We start from the raw sequence: 22,268 nt of genomic DNA on the forward strand, positions 1-22,268 counted from the left end.
TTAATCTTTCAAGCTTTCGTCTTTCATATTTTAACACAAGCTTTCATTTTCAAATGAAGACATTGTTCTTAAAGGTTTAAGTTGACTATGGACCTGGTTCTTCTCAGAAGTGAATCCTAAATGGCAAAGATCCTAAATGAAGATCAGTCAATCAGATGTCACAAATGTCACACGGTACCATCTCGTGGAACCAATACATGTCACACCTTTAAGGTGGCAGCACTCACTATAAAAGAAGTCACATCATCCCATTACTTTCCCATGAAAATGCCAAGATTAAAAACAATGGTCACATCTTGATTCTCTTCTGATGAATGTTGTTCAAAACAAGCAGATAAAGATTTAGATCCATGCTGTGTAATATCATTGTGCTATTTTCCTTCAAGTCCATAACTAAAACCACCTACAGTAGAACCTTACAGCAAATACTGTAAAGTACATTACTGTGTTAAATGTAAACTACTAAAAAATAAAAAGAAAGCTAAAAAAGAAGGAAACTGTTTCTGTGCTTATTTCATTTAAATTAAGAGGATTAAAAGCAGCAATTTTTTTCTGCATAGTAAAGTTTCAAAGCTGTATTAAGTCAATGTTCCATTATAAACTTTTGAAAGAACATCCATAATGTTTTGTTCAGAGTTCTGAACATTTCCGAGTTATGAACAACCTCCATTCCTGAGGTGTTTGTAACTCTGAGGTTCTATTGTATATCTAATATAGTGGAAAATGCCATTTGAGTCAGGCTCATGCATGAGTTCCTGGTATCTCATAGGTAACAGCGAACCTATCAAATAGCAATATATGCACATAATACAGTTAATGTTCTCAGCTATGAGGCTCTCTGTGATATCCCAGCATGATAGGAGTGATTTATTACCAAGCATATTATTAAGGACAGTAACTCATCTCATAAAATGCCAAGATTCCAAGAACCTAGAGATATCCTAGATGCTATATAATGCTAAAGAATGTGTTTTCCTAGAGATATCACTTGATGCTATACAATGCAGAGTTCAGTTGTCCATAGTTTCCACTTCTATTACCAGACTCTGACCTCCTGAATACAGAGATCTTTGCCACGTCTCTTTGTTGATGGGGGAAAAAACAGCAGCAAATGTCCTTATCTCCCATTATCAGCTGCTGGTCGGACTTCTCAAACACTGTGAAGAGAAGCAATTTGACCCCATGTCTCCCACCTCCCCAATTTAGATGGCTGAAGCTCCCAACAGCCAGAGGCATTGTATACCTGGAGCATCTACTCTTTAGCTCCATATCTGCTATAGTCTCCCCACCAAGCCACAGTTGCTACATGCTTTTTGGTACACTTCTGTTTTTAACTGCAAATAGCGTCATAATATATTTTTAAAGCTCCCCTTTCATTCTTATTCAGCAGTTATAAGATGTGTTCATTCACTGGACAGTTCCAAGAACTGTTCACCTGCATTGTGATTCACGAGGTGAGTTTTCCCTCATAGTCAAGAGATGAGCCAATACCCTAGCAAAGTGTTAGGGGTCACATTATTGCTCTAAAATAAACAGTCTTGCTCACTTGTGATCATTAAAGATCCTGTGGCATTCTGGTAGGAGTGTGGGAATTCTCTCTCCAGTTCTGGTCAAACTCTGTCTCCAGTAATTACACTCTGCCTACCTACATTTCTAAATGAGGTTACTTTGTTAATGTTCATAATGTCTTTGAGATCCTGTATTACTGGTGTGAGCCTATTAACCCACTTTAATTCCTGAAACAGGAGTGGGAGGAGACCCCTTATATTATGCAGATTGCAAGCCTTTCGGGGTGGGGATCATCTTCATATTCCATGTTTTTACAGCACCTAACACAGTGGGGTACTGGATCATGACTAGGGTGCCTAGGTGCTACGATAATAGAGATAAGATTTAGAGTGACTAACTCCAACACTACACACCCCAAAGGTGAGCACTGAGAAAAATGAGAGCCCTTACTTGACAGCAATTAGGAAATTTACAACCCAAAGCTTTATGCATAGAGGAAATTTGCAGTATGACAGGAAATTTAAAAAGAGATTTCACTCCCACATTTCATTGTACATTGAATTCTATGCTGGGCTTTTGCTGTGTTTCAGTCATCTTTTCTGTGCTTCATTCTCCAAACTGGATTTGCTGCTTAGTGATTATGTGAGGAAACGTTTAATTTGCTGTCTCTGCAATGTCTACATTTTACCAAAGTCCTCTGCACCAACACGCTGTGCTTTGTCAGACTCCATATAAATGTGCATATTGATTTACAACACACAATTCAGGATTCATATTTTAAAAATAATAAATTTTCTTTAGCTAATAAATGACTAATACCTCGGTTTATCAACTTTTACCTGAATCAGCACCTGCTCCACAGCAGCCCTGGTTAGCACATTAATCACCAATAGAAATTAATTTGTAATCAGAGAGAAAAACTAAATACAAAGCACCTTTGGCTTTTAGCATAAGAGGCATTGCAGTTGCAGTAGCTATTATGCAAAAAATGTAAACCAGCATAAAATGCATAACTATTTTTTGTTTTCAGCAACAATGAGGCTCTAAATTGTGTTGGATACAGTTAATTATAGTATAGTTCTTTGAACAGAGAACGACGTATTGGCACACGGGTGTGTTTCTATTAAATCATCAGCTCTTGACAGAGGCTTCAAAAGCCTGTTTATATAATGTTCATTAACATCTAATAGAAGAATATTAAAGCTAGAAGAGGGTGTCTCCTTTATCCCAATAGGAAATTCCCATCTAATGCTACTTCTGAAGATACGATGAAATGGCATCATATAGCATCTTACTGTTGGTAGCTAAAGGCTTAAATTATGCAGGACTAGTCTACCTGAGGGACCATCTGCTGCTTTATGTCCTGTTGAGCTCAGCAGGATTGGAACTCTTATGTTACCTCTCTTTAGGGATGGTTAATTTAGCCAACAGAGCAATGAGACTTCCAACTAAGAGCCAAGATATGTTTTGCCTTTTCTTCAGTTTTATGTTTTGTTGATGGTTTCAGTAACGGTATATTGCTGATCACACTGAGGGATTTACACTAGACAGGAACTTTTGAAGCCATGTTGACTTTTTCATTTTTTTTCCCAAGTCAGTTTTGATAGGTATCTAGAGAACTGTATCATTAGGAAATTACAATATTAAACTAATATAGGGTGAATAGTGCCCTACAACAAATATCCCATGGGAAGGGGATACTTGGAAAGCAGTCAGTTCAGTGGAGTGTTATGGGTGTCAAATTAGGCATGTGTTTGCAGAGTGATACAGTAGCAAAAACAAATTCAGTTTTGTGTTACGTAACAGAGACATTGTCTCAGACTATGAAAGTGATTGCCCACCTCTGAACAGCACTGCTGAGGCCAGACCAAGGCATTGATTCTGCAAGCTGGGACAACTAACATGCTTAAAGTTAAGCACATTAGTGTTTGCAGTATCAGAGCCCTAATTTTGCAAGAAGTGTTGGAATTAATATTTGAAATTATTAATATTAATACAGGAAACCACCAAATACTAATTTAACCACAAATTCCTTTATTAAATCCAAAGGCCTAATGGTACTTATACAATTACTCTAAACATGCATTAAAAGCTTAACACATAAGCAATTGGCTACATCCAAATAGTAACAAAATATTTATCAGTATTTTATCAAGATATAGTAAAAGCTGTTTTATCTGGCAGGTTGGGGGAATGAGGGGTGCTGGTAAGTGAAAAATGCCAATTAACTAGGAGGGAGGGAGTTTGAGTGCAGGAGGGAGTGTGGGGCTGGGGTGTGGGAGGGGGCTCGGGGTACCAGATCCGGGGGGCACTCACCTCAGGCAGCTCCCTGCAAGTGGCAAATTGTCCCAGTTGCTCCTAGGCAGAGGCGTGGCAGGCAGTTCTGAGTGCTGCCCCAGCCCCACACCAAGCGATGGCTCCACATCTCCCATTGGCCGTGGTTCCCGGCCAATGGGAGTTGCAGGGGCGGCGCTTGCGGGCAGAGGCAGCACGCAGAACCACCTGCCACGCCTTTGCTTAGGAGCAGCGGGGACAAGTCACCACTTGCAGGGAGTCACCCAAGGTGAGACCCCCCTGGATCCAGCAACCCGCACTCCCTCCTGTGCCCTGCAACTCCTTCCGCACCAAAACTCCCTCCCAGAGCCTGTACTCTGCACCCCTCCCATGCCCCAACCCCCTGCTGGTCCTGCGCCAACCAGACTATAAACCGGACTTTCAACGAAGATCAGAAATGCCAGTTTATAGAGCTCTCTGGTTGGTGGAGTGCCGGATAAAACAGCTTTTACTGTACTTACAAGCAGGCTAAACCCAAGGGTGCTTAGACCCAGATTGGTCAGTTCCAAGATGGTCAGGCAGATATTAGCGATGGTTCATTTGTATACCCTTTAACAAACAAGTGATGTCACTGCCAATTACTGACTTCAGCGAAAATCAATTTGAGACAGTTCATCCTTATTTCCAGTCTTAATCCAGAAAAGATTTACAGCCGTTCTTCCCAAGGTCTTTCCTCCCTTCCTTCGTGCTGGCCAACAGTTTTCCCTTTGCACCTGGGTTCACATAGGCTTTAACACTGGTGGGTAGGCAGGGAAAGGACCATGTTGGTTCATTTTATGAAAGATTCTCTTTTTTTATTTAAAACCGTATGCAGTCACCCTCATTGGTCAGAATCCTTATTTTTAGAAATTTCCCCTTATCTCATTAGATATTCTTTAAACCAGACTTCCTCCCTACTTTATTGCATCTAGCCTGATCACTTATTTTCAAGGCCTTCCTTCTATTTGCCATCAGGACCTCTCTTGACAACACTATATATTTCCTTAACCAACCTTAAGCTAATTCTTTAATTTTATACTTAACCTACAACAAGTAAATAATTTTGCTTCCTATTGGCTGTTCAAACCAACTATACAACTAGGATTTTTTTTTAAACATACTCTCCCTATTCTCATAAATAGTCTCTTAACTGTTACCCTTTTAGAGCCAGATTGTCAACTGATATACATGAGCATCACTCAGTTGAACTCAGTGGAGCTACGCAGATTTGTGCCAGCTGATAATCTGGCCATTAGAAAACCCTCTGGTAAGAGACATTTTCCCTCTCAGAAATCACAACAAAAAAATAAGTGCACAACGTTGATGTAAAGACTCAGCTGCTCAAATTTCAGCTAGTGCTGTGGGGTTTGCTGTGAGTAATGAGTAAGACAATCAGTCCACTGGAGAAAATACTTACGAACCTACTGATGAGACATACAGAACTATTCTGCCAGATTAGCAAGTAGAGTGGCAAGAATCTGGCAGTATCAAATAATAAGCCAGATCTTGAAAAGGGCTTCGCAGGATCAGGCCCTAAGCCCATAGGTAGAGCGTCGTGGCAGTATGCCCCCCTCCCACTTTTTTTTTTTTTTTTAAACACAGAAAATGTTTGGCTTTTCTACTAAACTGTGGCAACCTTTTCAACCCCAAACTTTAATACATGGAAAATTTCAAATCTTATTCTGTTCACAAATGTATGCCTTTAACTAGATAGGGGAACAAGCTGCAGAGTTTGAATAAGCCTTTACCAAAGCTCAGGGGAGGAGGGCTCTGTCATGATTTCTGGATTATTACTTAGATGCTATTACTTTGTACGCCCCATGGCTAGTGCTAAATGCAGGGTTCTCTTTCATTATTAAGGATTTAAAGCTTTAGACAAATCACACACATAATGCAATCCTCCTATTCTATTAACTTAAGAATGCAGGAAAATTATACGTTACAAAACCTGCTTTTCCTTTAACATTTTTTAAGCGATGAAAATGTTAATTGGGTTGCCACCAAAGCATCCTCCGTGGGGCTGACAGCCCTGAGCCCCCATTAAATTACACCCCTCGAACATACATAAGAACATAAGAACGGCCGTACCAGGTCAGACCAAAGGTCCATCTAGCCCAGTATTCTGTCTACCGACAGTGGCCAATGCCAGGTGCCCCAGAGGGAGTGGACCTAACAGGCAATGATCAAGTGATCTCTCTCCTGCCATCCATCTCCACCCTCTGACAAACAGAGGCTAGGGACACCATTCCTTACCCATCCTGGCTAATAGCCATTAATGGACTTAACCACCATGAATTTATCCAGTTCTCTTTTAAATGCTGTTATAGTCCTAGCCTTCACAACCTCCTCAGGTAAGGATTTCCACAAGTTGACTGTGCGCTGCGTGAAGAAGAACTTCCTTTTATTTGTTTTAAACCTGCTGCCCATTAATTTCATTTGGTGAGCCCTAGTTCTTGTATTATGGGAATAAGTAAATAACTTTTCCTTATCCACTTTCTCAACATCACTCATGATTTTATATACCTCTATCATATCCCCCCTTAGTCTCCTCTTTTCCAAGCTGAAAAGTCCTAGCCTCTTTAATCTCTCCTCATATGGGACCCATTCCAAACCCCTAATAATTTTAGTTGCCCTTTTCTAGTGCCAGTATATCTTTTTTGAGATGAGACCACATCTGTGTATGTATGTGTGTATATATATATATATATATAATTATATTAATCATATTATATTATAATGGGGGTCACAGTCAGAGGCTTGCTGTGTAAAAGGGGTCACGAATGCAAAAAGTTTGAAAACCACTGCACTACTGGAAGGTGCTTAGCTACAACAGTGACGAGTGCGGTGTAAGAGCCTGAACATAATGAAATAGAGTGACCAGAAAACGTTTCATCCTCTCGCAGCTGAGATGATGTCATATGGCTAGGTAAAAGCCAAATCCAAGACCATGTAGGGTATGTTGTTCAATCTGAGAAATACCATAGCCTGAGATTCAACAGACTTTACACCAACAAGATCCATAACTTAGGATGCGAATCCAGCATGGGGAATGACATCCACGTGTTCTATTTTCTGAACTCACAACTCATGAAAGGAATCTTTAGGAGAGAGATGATGGCTGAATAAACTGGAACCGGAAAACTACTCCATGCATAGGGAGCAGCATAGGAAGAGACATGGAGATGGGAATGAGAGGGGTAAATTTATATTAAGGTTGCACCAACTGAGACCGGGCATGAGATCAGGTCCCAGGTGCTAGGCACTGTGCAAAAACAGAATAGGATACAGTCCCTGCCCTGCAGAGCTTACAGTCTAAATAGAGATGACAGAGAAAGGGCTGGGACTAGAGACAGATAGGGTATGTCTACACTGCAATTAGATACCCACAGCTAATTCAGGCCATGGGCTTGGACTAAGGGGCTGTTTAACTGTGGTGTAGATGCTTGGGCTGCAACTAGAGCTCTGGGACACTGCCAACTCACAGGATCCTCAAACCTGGGCTCCAGCCCAAGCACAAACATCTACACTGCAATTAAACAGCCCCTTAGCCGGAGTCAGCTGGCAGGGCCAGCCACAGATGTCTAACTGGGGGTATGTCTACACTGCAGAGAGAGGTGAAGTGACTTGCTCAATCACACAGCAAATCAGTGGCAGGACTGGGAATAAAACCCAGGTCTCCCAAGTCCGAATCCAGTATCCTATCACCTGGGCCATGCTGTTCTTAAAGACATATAAACGGCTCTCAAGCCCTGCTTTGAACGGTGTTGAAGTAAGACTTGGACAGTCAATGGGGCTAAAGGGAACTGGGCACTTGAACCCCATTGCATTTGAATGAGATTTAGGTTCCTTAAAAAATTCCCAGGCTAAAGGCAAAAGAAACACATAGTTGAAATTCAGAACAGAAAGAAGCATTTACATTATTAAACATCACGTGTAAAGAGCAGTATAGCTGTTGAAATCAAATTTTCCTCATATTTTATATTCCAGGGAAAAATTATACATCCAATACATAGAGGTATAATGTGGTACTTAATTGCTGTGCAGTATTTGTTGAGAAAAGTGAGTAATATTAAAAAGTGGTTAAAAATATTTAATTTCAATTGTGAATTTTTTTTTTAAGTTGACACTTGCAATGAAGATATACCAAGTGGAATAGCTAATTGGTATCCTTTCTTCATTGTGAATCTGCCTGCACACAGTAAGCATTGTATTGTTGACAACAATACATATAAGTTATACAAAACGTCAGCTGGGGTTATATATGGGGAAAAGGAGGAGTATTCTGTTTGGTTTTGTAACATTTATATATGCATTATTGTATGTGCTCTTAAGCACATAAATATAGTACAGGAAGACATAACCTCTTTCTACAGCATAGACATTGCTGCCCATTTTACACTCTCCAGGATTACCCCCTGGGGAATATAATGTGTTCTCTCCCCTAAAAGAAAAAGCAAATTAGCCATGGTGTTTGTATTACTGTATGGCTGCAAAAAGAACAAAAGAGCCAAGCCAATTTTAAGCCACATAAACCAAGGCACATTCATGGTAAATTGGAGTGCAAAGGTTGTCCTAAGTGGTTGGAGGGAGTTCCTCTAGGATGCTTGTGTTCTGCACCTGAAAGAGTATTTGTTGGGTTCATCCACCCCCCCTACTCTGCAGGCTCACCACAAGTTTTCCATCTACACTTTTTATTCATTAAAAATTGGATTTTTGACTAAACAAAAGTTCCTGGGGGAAGTATCCTCGAAAATGTGTGTGTGGGGGGGGGTGTTAGAAAATCAGAGCAAATAAATTGGGTTTGGCCAAAAAAATTATTTTGGTTACAAAAACCATTTTTAACCCCTCCAAGAAAAAGTCAAAGTCAATGATGTCTTCTTCCCCTACCCAGCATCTCATAGGCAGTTTAAAATCATGCCTCGTATACTTGCGTATTTGAGTGCAACACTGAAGGCCAGATCCTCAAGTGGTGTAAAATCAGGTTAGTTCTATTGACTTCAATGGAGTTACAGCAATATACACCAGCTGAGGCTCTGGCCCTGATTTTGTTCCTATGTCGGTTCTGTTCCCATCTGCGAAGCTGTAGGCAGCTAAGGAACTATCCATAGACTGTCTACACTAGAAGCTAGGGGTGTGATTCCCCTGCTTGTCTGCTTCCCCTGCTTCCCATGTCTGTAAATAGCATTGTAGCAGCAACAGAGGACAGGTTAGCCATGCCAAATATGCACCCTCCTGGTTTCAGGCAGCTATGTACTTGGCATGGCAAAGCCATGCCTCCGCTACCTGTGCTACCATGGCTCTGCTGCTATTTATATTCACACTAGCTTGATGAGCACTAGCACAAGTGTGTGTACACGAGCCAGGGAATCACGCCCCTAGCTCATAGCATAGATGTAGCCATGCTGGCTAAAGAGGAAGTTGTTTCAATGTATCAATTTTCTACTACATCATGATGATTCCTATTGTAACTTCAGTGAGTGGCTTCTTGGCTTCTTCCACTAATTTAGTTTAAACTGAAAATGGAACATTGTGAAATCGTTTGGCAACAGCAGCAGTAAGATACAATGTGAGGCTATTGCCATGAGATGAAGCTTAAACTTCATATGATAAACAAAAGACAACACATTTAGTTGGAAATGCCCCAAACTACAGAAAGGTTTTTTTTTTCCCTGCTGGATAAAAAGAGGCCAATGAGTTGTGTGAAATACAGACACAGATTGTACATTTTGGTACTTTCTCAAATCAACATGACACTATTCTGAGAGTTGCAAGTTTACAATGCACAGTGTAATATTATAATTGGTGCATTTTATCTTGAATTCAGCATTTCAAATTCTAATTATGACAAGACCAGAAATACCAGAACACAGTCTGATGTGTGCTTGCTGAGCCAAATCCTGCCCACGTAGGCTTCACTGTGGTTGCAGAGATATAACTGGAAGCAGGATTTAGCCCTCTGTTTTCATTACTAACTTCTGTGATTCTATAATGCCATGCAGAAGTTAGAGATGGAAAATACCTCACAGATCATCTGCTCTAATTCTATGAACTATATTTTCCAGCATCCATCTAGTTTGGAAAGTCCCAAATGATGAGGCTTCCAGCTTTCCCTGAATGTCTATTCCACAGCCTACTCGCTCCATTCCTATCAGGAAGTATTTCCCTATATTTATTTATTTTTAGTTTCATCACAGTTCTCCTAGTTAAATCCCTCCCCACCCATCTCTCCCAATACTTCCTCTTCCTCCTTGGTATTAGCGTTCTATACACATTTCTAATCTGTTTTGTCCCCACTTAGCTATTTTGGCTAAGAAAAACTATTTAGCTATTTTAATCTTTCAAGTCAATCCCTCCATGCCCTAATTGTTTTTGTTGCCCTTCTCTGAATTTCTTCCAGCATATCTACATCTGCCAGAAAGAGTCTCCTGCTTCCCACTCTGGCACTACATCTCTGAACGAGTGGGGAAAGATGAATCTCCTTATGATATCACTTGAGCAGGGGTAAAGAGAAACCAGCCCCATTACGCAGGGCCACTACACCCAAACAGGAGTAAAAACACACCAACCCACCCCTTACCAACTGCATTAATGGCACCTTGCTCTCGCTTCCAGATTGCGAGAAGGGTCTGGGAGGGGCCTAGCCTAGCCATGATGTGGGCCAAAAATGGAACCAGGCATGTCGGGCTGTGGGTGACATGATCTCACTTGCCCTGCAGGGAGACTGGTGTAGGGAAGAGAATCTCTCTACTTCTCTGCTCCAATTCTCCCACAAGCTTAAGTCAGTCCACAGCCTCAGCAACTGTGGGGTTAACAGGCCAGCCAGTGCATGGGAAAGCCAGCTGCTGCCTTTGTTCAGCCCTGCTCTAGAGAGGGGATCAAGTTAGGCCACTGAGCTTTTCCTCAAGACAGCTGCAGCTGTGCTACCAAGAAGCTTGAGGCTAATGTTTTTATGCCCTTCACCCACAGCAGCATCAGTACCTCTCCTGGCCTTTTCCCTGTGCTATTTCCTCTCAGGAGCCATTAAACTGACAAGAAAGCCAGCCCCCTAGAGCCCAGCTGCCCCTCACATCCCTGAAGAGCTGTGCAGAGGGACCCCACTCCTGCTGGGAACCAGGGGGATAATGGAATCCTGCTCCCAGGTGGGAGTCAGGGCGAGAAGCCCCAGCACCTTGTCCCCCGCCCGCCAGCTGGGACAAGAAGCCCCAGTGAGCTGGACATCCTTGTCAATTTCACAGCTGGGTGAGTCATGAAATTGACAAGGCTGCCCATCTGCCCATGCACAGCAGGCAGAGGGGCTGAGATGCCAGGGCAGCTGGACCCCACTCCCCAGGGGCAAGAACCCCCGGGCAGCTTCCCCCCGGTGCTGGGGAACAGTGAGGGGACAAGCCCCAGCTGGCTTTCCCCGTTCCTGGTGGGGAACAGGGAGGGGGAAGCTCACTGGGAGCCCCGGAGACCAGGCTCTCAGCTCCCTACACCACCTTTCTTAGGTCAGTGGAAGCAATCCTGGCGAGGACGCACACCACCGACACAAGGAAGGTATTGTGGATATGCACCACCGCAGTAATTACTGTAGGTCAACTTACATTTCTAATTTTAGACATACCCATTGACTTCAATGGAGTTATGCTGATTTACACAAGCTAAGGATCTGTGTGCACGCCCACACGCGCACCTCTTAAGCATTAAACCAAGTAGATGTGCAGCTACCAAGTATGCAAATACAAGTGTATATACAAATAAACTCATCAGCAGGTTTTGACACCGAACACCATGCAGAATCAGTTAATTAACATGGAGGCAGTTTGAACATTTGGCCCAGAATGTCCAACTGGGGAAAGGGTTTGTTACTTGTATAGACGTGATGCTAGAAAGCCTTTTCTCTTGGTTACTTCATGGGTGATAGTCTAGCTCACTTCCATATGCACTTAACGTTCTGAACATTTTTTTAAGAGGCTTCTGAATGTTAGTGGGTGTGGTAGAGCCAGATTACTCAACCAAGAATAGACTTGCTTCCTGCACAACTAAGTTGTATTTATTATGGAACATTTCCATCAGGAAAATCTGAATTATGCATTACAAAGAAAACACACAGACTCTTGGCCAAAGTACTAAGAATGATAAGAGCTGCTGGTGAAATGCTAAAATGCTCAGAAAAACAAATACGCATTTTTCTGTGGTAACCTGGCCTTGAAAACCTAGTGGGTTGTTTCTGGCTGCTGCTGTCTTATGGGCAATATCAGTTTTAAAAAATTCTGTGCTACCTATAGCAAAATAAAAAATAAAATAGTTAACACTTGTCACAAACTCGGGCTAATGCAACACTCTAAATATTTGCAGAATGCTTGTAACATCAGGAGTAACAAGCAGGATCAATTAAAATGCAGCTCATGTTTGTGAAAAAAACCTTAACACGACAAACCAGGTCTAGAACAGTATGGTTCCTTGGGTGCCTGCCTCACATTAAGTGCAAACCTCCAAAACTTTCCCTGGGGCTATGTATTGTGTATTCCTGAGGGCATTCTGCACCAAAAAAATTAAAATTCTCTACACAATATTTTAAAATTCTGCAAGTTTTATTTGTCAATAAATAAATGCAGAGGCTCCAGCATGGCAGTGAGGAGCCCAGGCCATTGGCTGTACAAAGGTGGGAGATCACCTTGCAGCCTCCCCACCCCCAGGACACGGACTCAGCGGTGAGGCTGCACGCGACCCTGACACAGCACAAGGCCTGGGCCTGCCCCAGAAACACCCTGAGGCTCTGCCCCTCTGTGCCAAGTGCACTCAGTGTGGGGCAGGCAGGCAGGCTCAACCAGGTAGGATTCAAGTGTGGAGGGATCCAGGTGTGGAGTGAGAGGATTACATGTGGGACAATCTGGGTGCAGGCAGCTTAGTGGGAGGTGTAGGCATGGGGGATCTGGATGCACAGAGGGAAGCAAAGAAATCTGAGGGGGGACACAAATTCTGCACATGCGCAGTGGCACAGAATTCCCCCAGGAGTAATTGTGATAGTGCTACAAGATTACCTTTGCAATACTGTAAGTTGTGTATAGGAATCTTTGAACAGGGATTCTTGTGGGTCTGCCAACTCCACTGGTGGGAATTTTGCAATTAGAGCTTTATCCCTACTCAATTTTTTATGTTCAGTCACTCTACTACATATACTAGTGCAAATGTATAGAGGTACACAATCACTCATTCTTTCACGTGGTACGTTAGAAGGGGTGTGTTAGTGACCTGTTCTAATTTCAAAGGGTTTGCTGTGTTCCTTGAGCATTGTTCCCTGCTGAGATTACAAATCCAGCTGGGGAGCAGCAGCTCCTCTATATCATCTGTCACTGTACCCAGAATTCCTACAGCACTGGGCTGGCATGGAGCTTACTAACTGATAGCATTAGACTACACTGCTTCTTCCTTTCCTGCTGGCTGCATCTACAGTTCCAATAGCATCCCCTCGTCCCATCAGTTGCCATCTACTTCTCCCTCTTCCAATACCCATTTCCCAGCCAATTTGTTCTGCCCCATCTGTACCTTGCCCTCCCAGCTTCTTGCTACACTTCTCTTCCTATCTGCTAACTCCCCACTACTCCTCTTGCCCCCATCCTGCTCAACGATACCCTTTCCCCCAATCACTCCCTGCCCAAATTCATTTCAATCTCTAGTCCCCTCCACAGCTGAATCTTCCAAAATAATTTCAGGAATGAGTGGGTTCATAATAAAAAATGGGGAACAAATATTTAATGATGTGCTCTTCAATCTAGCAAAGAAAGGTATAACACGAGCCAATGGCTGGAAGCTGCTGGTAGACAAATTCAGACTGGAAAGGTGGTGTACATTTTTGACCATGGAACAATTTACCAAGAGGGCTGTCGTGCAGTCTTCATCACTAACAATTTTTAAATCAAGACTGGTCCCTCCTAGACTTGGAATCTATGAAGAGTAATGAGTGGGCTGGAGGGAGTGATTTATGAAGAAAGATTATTAAAGCTGAGTATATACATAGCTGGGTTTAACCCATGACTGCAAGGGAGGGATGTCATTGTTTTATCAGTATTGGAAGGCTGTGAATAGCACATGGGAAAGGAATTGTGGACATCGGTGCTGGAACTAAGGGTGCTGCCACACCCCCTGGCTTGAAGTGATTTCCATTATATTCAAGGTTTACAGTTTGGTTCAATGGCTCTCAACACCCCCACTATAAAAATTGTTCCAGCTCCCCTACTTGTAGAGAGAGAGCGAAGGGGCTACAACTAGAAATAATAGGATGAAATTATAAAGAGGTAAACTTAGGCTGACTATTGGGGAAAACAACTTTTCACAGTGAAGGCTATTAAGATGTACGTATTCCACAGCATGGAATATTTAAAACTAGATTGCTTACAATACATCATTGATGAAATGGCAGTCTTGCACTTCTTGAGGGAGGGGGTAGATGAAATATTGTTTTTTTTTTCTAGCTGTAGCTTCCAGACTCTGGGTTAGCTAACCAAGAATGTAAGATTTATGTGTGTTTATTAAAACAGTTCAGACTGCTTGGTGGTACTGTTTTCTGCAAGGTGACATTGCTTTATTTTCTTTACAAGCACCAATTTCAATTATTAATGAAAGACTGTTTTATAAAGTTGTTGCCAACCCTGTGTGGCAAATCGATACTGGAGTTGTACTACTGGGTAGAGGTTGAACATGCTCTAGTTCGAAGCACAAATAAGGTGCATTCTGTGGAATCAGTTTAATGATGATATTTTTCTCTGGCTGATGATGTATAGACTGGAGTGCTTCTAATTTTCAAATTGAATAGCTCAATGCTGTTCTCCAAGAGACAACATGTGCCTGTGAGAACACAAAACTGCTTATCTTGTATACGTATTGGCAGCAGCTGGCTTTACAGGACCCCAGAACAGCAGTTCATACTACAAGACACTGGGTGATACACATCCCTGTCGTGAAGGCAGCAATCAGGCCATAATTTGTACATTTGTTTGGATGTTCTAGGACAAACTACTCTCTGTTACTAGTATGCAGTCCCACTGAAGTCAAAGACATTGCAGGAACTTGGCATGCCGTATTTAAACATCTGGGCTAACTATCATCATCAGTCAAAAGATGAGGTGAAGCTTTCAAGCAATCCTGCCTCAAACTTGCTGACCATTTCCTTTCCCTTCTCCAACAAGACCTCCCTTAACATGATGTGTCTTTAGTGGGACATTTCCAGAGGAGCTGGTAACAAACCTCCCCCTCACACAATTCAGTAAGGGGCACTGGGCTGTTTGTCTTCACTCTCACTCATTCAGTAACAGCAGGATTTGGAAATCAGAGACTCAAACCACTGCCTGGAGTGGGATGGGAGAATACCCCAAACTGAAGCATATACATCTCTTCCTTGGAATTTAGAGCCATCTAAGGCTTGTTTTCAAAGTGTAACACCTACTGCTTAAACAGATGTTTTTCCTTCTTTAACAATCCCCTCCTCCTGGTTTGCACACTCACCTCCCTGCCTCTCTTCCCAACATATCTGAGGCTCAGCTAGCCCCTTTGTCCATTCCCAAGCCTGAAGTCTGCAGGAGCCCACCAGGCCATTTGTGTTTTTCAGGGATGCTGACAAGTGATCTTTGAGATCTAGTGGTCTGAGCACAGAATTAAGATCCAGGGACAACTGAGTTCTAGTCCCAACTCAGGCAGTGACTCCCATTTATGGCTTTGAACAAGTCATTTAACGCCTGTCTCACTCATTCCCCTCTAGCTGGATATCGGAATTATTAGCATTTATGTCTTTTGCGGTAGCACCCAGAAGCCCACGTCATAGAATGGAGTCCCTCAGACTTATTTTCTGTGTTCACCTCACAAGTGTATTTAACAACACTGCTCACATTTTGTGGACATAATTTTCCACTCAAGCACATGGGTTTAAACTGGTAAAATTCCATTAGTTTCTATGGATTTACTCCTTGTTTTGCACTGATGGAAATGGAAGAAAGGTGTGACCTGTGTTACTAGTCAACCACCACTTGCTTTTATTTGGTTCAAGATTACATCAACCTCAAGAACAGTCTCTCTATTCATGTACCACCATGACAATGGAGATCAGCTTGAGTACTCCACCTACATTTCCTGGTGTTTTAATACCTTGAGGCTGACAGACAGCATTCCCAGTGAATAGCCCTTGACACTAGAATTAGCTTCCACAAGCCTAGCAGAGTCCAACTTCATTTCTACTCAAGGCAACGTGCAAGGCTCATCTGTCAGATTTTTGCCCGGATGTTTCACTAACTTTTAGAGAGGATTTTTTTAACTTGGATTTTGCTTTCTAATATCAAATGAATGTAGGTGCAGTGTTTAATATGCCACAACTTGAAGTAGCATCGGAGAAGCAGGCCAGTGCAATGCTCACAAACTTCCTATTTGATTTATTGATTCCACTTAGTGTGCACCAGTTATGGCCGAGACAGTTGAAATCTTCCAGCACTAGAGGTTTAGTTTTCACAGAAGTGTTTGGTTTCTGTTCTGCGCACAGTGCATTGTTTCTTTTGACAGGCAGAAGACAAATGGTTGTAGAAGACACTAGACTGGAAGTAGCTCTCACAGGTGCATGTGCTACTGGCACCACCGTCTCTTTCAAAAAGTCTTTACTTACTGCAGTCCCTTTAAATTTAAACCTGCCACTAATCTTACAGGAGGCTTGCGAGTCAGTTATACTAATAATAACGCTGCCTACCAAGACAACAAAAAGAGGATGCCCACTTACCCATTCGGAGACAAGGAATGAAATAGAAAATTAGTAAGAAAGCCACTTAAAACACCAGCCTCTAACCCATACGGAGCATTCTAATCCAGCCCTACTCGGGGTTCCAGAAGGCTGGCTCTACAGGCAGTAGATAGCAAATTTCTGCTATCACCACACTCATTTTAATCTATAGTGACCAGTCGTCATGATTCTATCCCACCCGTAGTTCCTCCAGAGACTTCTCCTCTTTGTTCCAAGCCTTCTTTTACACATTAGTAACTCTTCCTTCACTCTTCAGTTTCAGCTCTGGTCTCTCTATTAGTTTTCCAGTATCAGAGGTACTGAGAATCACTCAGAGCACTCACTACATGGCAGCAGTAGAAACAGCAGGAAACCTCAGCCGTTCCTCTCAGGGCCAGATTCTGCCCTGAGGGGAGGAAGTTGTTGGTGTCACTAGGCATAACTCTAGGTAACTCTGGGGGGTGGAAGACCACGAGTGTCGATGAAGCCCCCCTGCTCTAGGCCTAAGTGAACCAAGGGTCTTACATGATGAACTTTAACCGACCTAAGTAGCTGCAAAACAAAATGTGTAACAGTCAGCTAACAGCTCAAGGCAATCTGAAGTGGTAGTGATAAGGGAAGCCTACATGCCTCTGTGAAGGACAAGATAACAGGTCTGGGAGAGTTTGCTAACAAGCTGCGAATGTTGCTTACTGTAGCTGCTACGGGGTGAGGGAGGAAGGGGGGGAAGAAAGGGGAGGGAACTAAGCTGAAGCAAACGACTTGAATATAAAAAGGGAAAGCTGCTTGTATCTGCGCACTTGATTTGAGAGGTGCCAGTCTCCTTGCACCGCTTTGAGATCTCAAATAAACTTTGTCTGCTTCTCCACCCTGGTGTGTTCACTGGCACGAAGCACACCGGGCAACGAACCCCGCTGTTGCCCCCTCGGGCCCTCTGTGCCGGCAACAGTTCTTGGCGCCCAACGTGGGGCTCGAGGCTGAAATTTAGCCTTGCCCGGACCCCTCCCGGCGGCCGACGGATTGTGGCAACAACCGATGCCCAATGCGCACCGGTGATTTCATCGGGGGCCTCGGCGGAGACGCGGTTTGATCAACCCCGGAGGCCACAACGGTGCAACGCGCTCAGATAGTGGAGAAGCAGTTGCGGGGGATGGTGTGGAACCGGTCCCTTGGATAAGGTAGGAACAGTCCAGTGGTCTGGACTGTTGCCTGTTAAGACCTGGGGACACCCAGTGTCTCCGTATCCCTAGAGTATGGGGCAGGGACAGAGTATGGCAGGCAGGACAAGGTGTACGCCCTTAGAATGCATTCTAGCAAATTGGAAAGTGTTTGGATCGGATCCGATGACTTGGGCCTTGTCTACAGTACAAGACTATTTCGAATCAACTTAGTTCGAATTTGTGGATTCGACCTTATGAAGTCGAATTTGTGTATCCATCCTAAATACACTAATTCGAATTTCTGAGTCCACATTCACGGGGCCAGCATCGACTTTGGAAGCGGTGCACTGTGGGAAGCTATCCCACAGTTCCCGCAGTCCCCGCTGCCCATTGGAATGCTGGGTAGAGCCCCCAATGCCTGCTGGGGGGAGAAATGTGTCGAGGGTGGTTTTGGGTAAGTGTCATCATTGAACTGTCAATCACAACCTCCCTCCCTCCCTCCTTGAAAGCGCCTGCAGGCAATCTGTTCGTGCACTTTTCTGGTCAGTGACAGCGCGGACGCCACAGCACTGCAAGCATGGAGCCCGCTGCGATCATCGCCGTTTTCTCCTCCTCGCACTTTATCGTCCACCTCTTCCACAGTCAGCTGCTGAGAAATTGGGCTACTTTTCAATGGTGCTGCAAGCACTGGGGGACCATAGGGGACGTTTTACAAACATCAACGTCGGGTGGCCGGGCAAGGTTCATGATGCGTGTGTTTTCAGGAACTGTGGGCTGCTCAGACGCCTGCAGGAAGGTAGTTTCTTCCCGGACCACGAAATAACTGTTGTGGATGTGCAGATGCCTATAGTCATCCTCGGGGACCCAGCCTGCCCGCTAATGCACTTGCTCATGAAGCCCTATACAGGCGCCTGGGACAGCGACAAGGAACTCTTCAAATACCAGCGAGCAGCGTGACCTGTGACTGTTCAGTTTCTTTACAGAGAAGCTGAACCTGCCCCTGTTTCTTCACCCAGTTACTGTTGACTCTCCTCTTTGGTTACATACCCCGTTCACCCCGTTACCCCCACTTCCAGCACACGTGTAAAAATAAAATACATGTCCCATTATTACTTAACAAAAGTTTCTTTATTCATGACTTTTTGTGAAAGGGTTGAAACTGGGACGCAGGCTGTGCTGGGTAGGGTGTGCGGTGATGTAAAGACCGCCTCTAAACTCAAGGAATGACAGGCTCCTGCTCCTAGAGCGGTCCGCAGTGCCGGAATGCTTCTTTCAACGGAGCCTGCCATCCCTCTTTATGGAATTCTGTGTGCGGGCGGATATGTGACCTTGTGGTGGAGGAGGATGGATACAGATTCCTCAGCTGCGTGACTCAGCGGTCCAGGACAAGGACCGCTGTATAAGATCGCCCTCCCCTGCTGCAAAGTCACATCTCCCCCGCCCACACAGATCCTGAAAACCACCTCCAAAAACTGACCAGGGTGCCTACTGACTGCACCGTGTGTGTGACCCGCTGCTGATCCTGCCCCCGTGTCTGTACCCTGGGAAAGGTGACTGTCCTATGCAATTAACCACCCCCTTCCCTACGCCCCCCATTCAAACACAGTCTTCTTTGAAAAAACATAACGGAAACAGTAATTAACAGCAAAGCATTTTTATTAATTAAGTAGACAGTTAGGGGATGGGACTGGGATTGGGACTACTGTGAGTCTGGAAGTGAAGGACTTCGGCAAATGTAGGGTATGAGAGCTTTTGGGTACTTGAGCACTGTGCTGTGGTGCAGTGACAGTATTCACGTCCCCGGCCGCCCCTCCTCCTGATTATTTTCGGTGAGGGGTGTATGGGACTTTGTGGCAGGGGAGTGCAGTTGCAGATACACTGCAGGGTGTCTCTGTCCTCCTGCGGTCCTGCAGAACATCCACAAGGCGCCTGAGCGTGTCCGTTTGCTCCCTCACTAGTCCAAGCAGCGTTTCAGTCGCCTGCTTGTCTTCCTCACGCCACATCTCCTCCCGTTCGCTGTGTGAGCGCTGGCACAGAGAGACGGTCTCCCTCCACTGGCTCTGCTGGTCCGCCTCTGCTAGGTAGCAGCCCATACGTTCCTCGAACATCTCGTCCCTTGTCTTTTTCTTTCGACGCCTAATCTTTGCCAGCCTCTGCGAGGGGGATGCTGTGGCAGGTCTGGAGACAGTGGAAGCTGTGAGATGGGAAACAGGGAGTGAATTCCTTGCAAAGATACATTTTTGCGAACAATTAACTGAGTCTAGCCTGTCTCTGTGAATTCTGGGTTGAGACCCCTGTGCCTGCTGGGGCACAAATCATTTTCGCGGTGGATTCTGGGTAAATGTCGCCAGTCATTCCTTCCTCCGGGAAAGCAACGGCAGACAATCATTTCAAGCCCATTTTCCCAGAATTGCCCTGGCATACGCCATAGCATGGCAACCATGGACACTGTTTTGCCTTTTGTGTATGTCACCGTATGTGTACTAGATGCCGCTGACAGAGGCGGGCCAGCAGCGCTACACAGCAGCATGCTTTTGCTTTTGCATGACAGCAGAGATGGTTACCAGCCATATTGTACCATCTACCATACCATAAATTGGTAATAAGATGGTAATAAGATGGGCATGGTTACCTGTCCTTTTGCACTGCCCCATGTGCCAATAGGCTGATGATGAGGACGGATACCCATCTTTTTGTACCATCAGCCATCCATAGCGTGGGGGGAGCAAGGATGTTGGTGTTGAGTGCTGCACCATCGCGTCTATCTGCAGCATTCAGTAAAGATAGGGTGACATGTAAAAGAGTCAACAGAGGATTGTTTTCACTTCTGGTGGTGGGTGGGGTGTGTGCGCAAATTGCCGAACTATGCCCTGACCCACCGCAGACACTGTGTTTGACCCTAGAAGCATTTGGAGCTCATCCAAGAATGCAAATACTTTTCGGAGACAGCAGGAACTGTGGGATACCTTGTGTCCTCATTCCCCCCTCCCTCCATGAGCGTCCATTATATTCTTTGGCTTTCCGTTACGCTCGTCACGCAGCTGAGTGCTGAGTCTGTGCTATGCCGTCTGTCCGTAGATTTTTTAAAAATACTTTGGACCAGGCGTAAAATTACAGTAATTACCCTAATTAGATGCAGGAGTCTCCGAGCGAGATCACCCTGAGGAGGGTCACTGAAGGAGATAGAGAGCGCATGCTGCGTGAAAGCTAGCACGAACCAGGGCCCGATGCAGCCGTGCTCGGGGAGGCAGTGCTCCCTGAGTACCTCATGAAAGCCTTGCGCGGAAAACTGTGCTACCACGGAGCACCCAATAAGGCAGCTCTCCCCAGGAACCTCCTGCTGATGCTTTTCGATTAACGCAAGGAGAGCTTCGTGGAGATCTCCAAGGATGATTTCTGTTCTATCCCCATATCTAGAGAGACCTCCTTTTCACACAGTTAACTTTTATTCTTAATATAACAGGAATCTTAACATGGTTAAAGCACTTACCGACTGCTCCTTCCCCTGATTCAGGGTCCGGGTTAATGGCCGGGGAGGGTTGTTGGGGGATCTCCGTGACGGTGATGAATAGATCCTGGCTGTCGGGGAAACCAGCGTTGTAAGCGCTCTCGCCTGCCTCGTCCTCCACAAACCCTTCCTCATCTTCCCCGTCCGCGAACATCACCGAGGAACTGGCCGTCGACACTGTCCTATCGTCAGAGTCCACGGTCACTGGTGGGGCAGTGGTGGCAGGCTCCGTAGCGTCCGTTTGCCGCTTTGATTTTTTGGTAGCCTTGTCTGGGGTCCTTGATTTTCACGCGGCGCTGTGTTGCATCCCGCCTGTATCCTCTGTCTCTCATGGCTTTGGAGACCTTCTCGTAGGTCTTCGCATTCCCTGTTTTGGAGTGCAGCTCCGAAAGCACAGACTCCTCGCCCCACACACCGATCAGATCGAAGAGTTCCCAGTCAGTCTATGCTGGGTCCCTCTTTCTATTCACAGATAACATGAACTCCTCTGCTGGAGAGCTCTGCATCGTTGCAGGTGCTGCGGAGCTCGCCCCGATGTCCAGCCAGGACGTCAGATTCAAAGTGCCCAGACAGGAAAATGAATTCAAATTTTCCCGGGTCATTTCCTGTGTGGCTGGTCAGAGAATCCAAGCTCGGACTGCTGTCCAGACCATCAACAGAGTGGTGCACTGTGGGATAGCTCCCGGAGCTACTAAGTTCGATTTGCATCCACACCTAGCCTAATTCGAGCTAGCCATGTCGAATTTAGCGTTACTCCACCTGTCGGGGTGGAGTACCAAATTTGAACTAAAGAGCCCTCTAGTTCGAATTAAATGGCTTCCTGGTGTGGACGGTTGAGCGGTTAGTTCGAATTAACGCTGCTAAATTCGAATTAAAGTCCTAGTGTAGACCAGGCCTAAGAGTAAGCTAAAAAGGTTCTGTACAGTAGACTGGCCTCAATATCAGCTAGAGAGCCAGGAAAGGTGGCCACCAGAAGGATCACTTAATTATAACACGATCCTTCAATTACTCCTGTTTTGTCAGCGAACGGGTAAATGGA

The 22,268-nt window shown here is 44.7% G+C and overlaps 1 protein-coding gene across 8 annotated transcripts in view; it reads left to right on the plus strand.

Annotated features, from left to right (window-relative positions):
* Positions 1 to 17,385: 17,385 nt before the first annotated feature.
* HTR2A (5-hydroxytryptamine receptor 2A) overlaps positions 17,386 to 22,268 on the plus strand; it is a 73,411-nt gene continuing 68,528 nt past the window's right edge. For 4 of the 8 annotated variants that reach the window (XM_039524095.1, XM_039524123.1, XM_039524087.1 and 1 more), the window contains exon 1: positions 17,386 to 17,739. The gene's annotated coding sequence lies outside the window, so the exon portion shown is untranslated. The remainder of the gene's footprint in view (positions 17,740 to 22,268) is intronic. The other 4 variants (XM_039524162.1, XM_039524155.1, XM_039524172.1 and 1 more) reach the window with 2 other exon arrangements.

Source organism: Mauremys reevesii, linkage group 1 (assembly GCF_016161935.1).
Source record: "Mauremys reevesii isolate NIE-2019 linkage group 1, ASM1616193v1, whole genome shotgun sequence".
Classification (NCBI taxonomy): domain Eukaryota; kingdom Metazoa; phylum Chordata; order Testudines; family Geoemydidae; genus Mauremys; species Mauremys reevesii.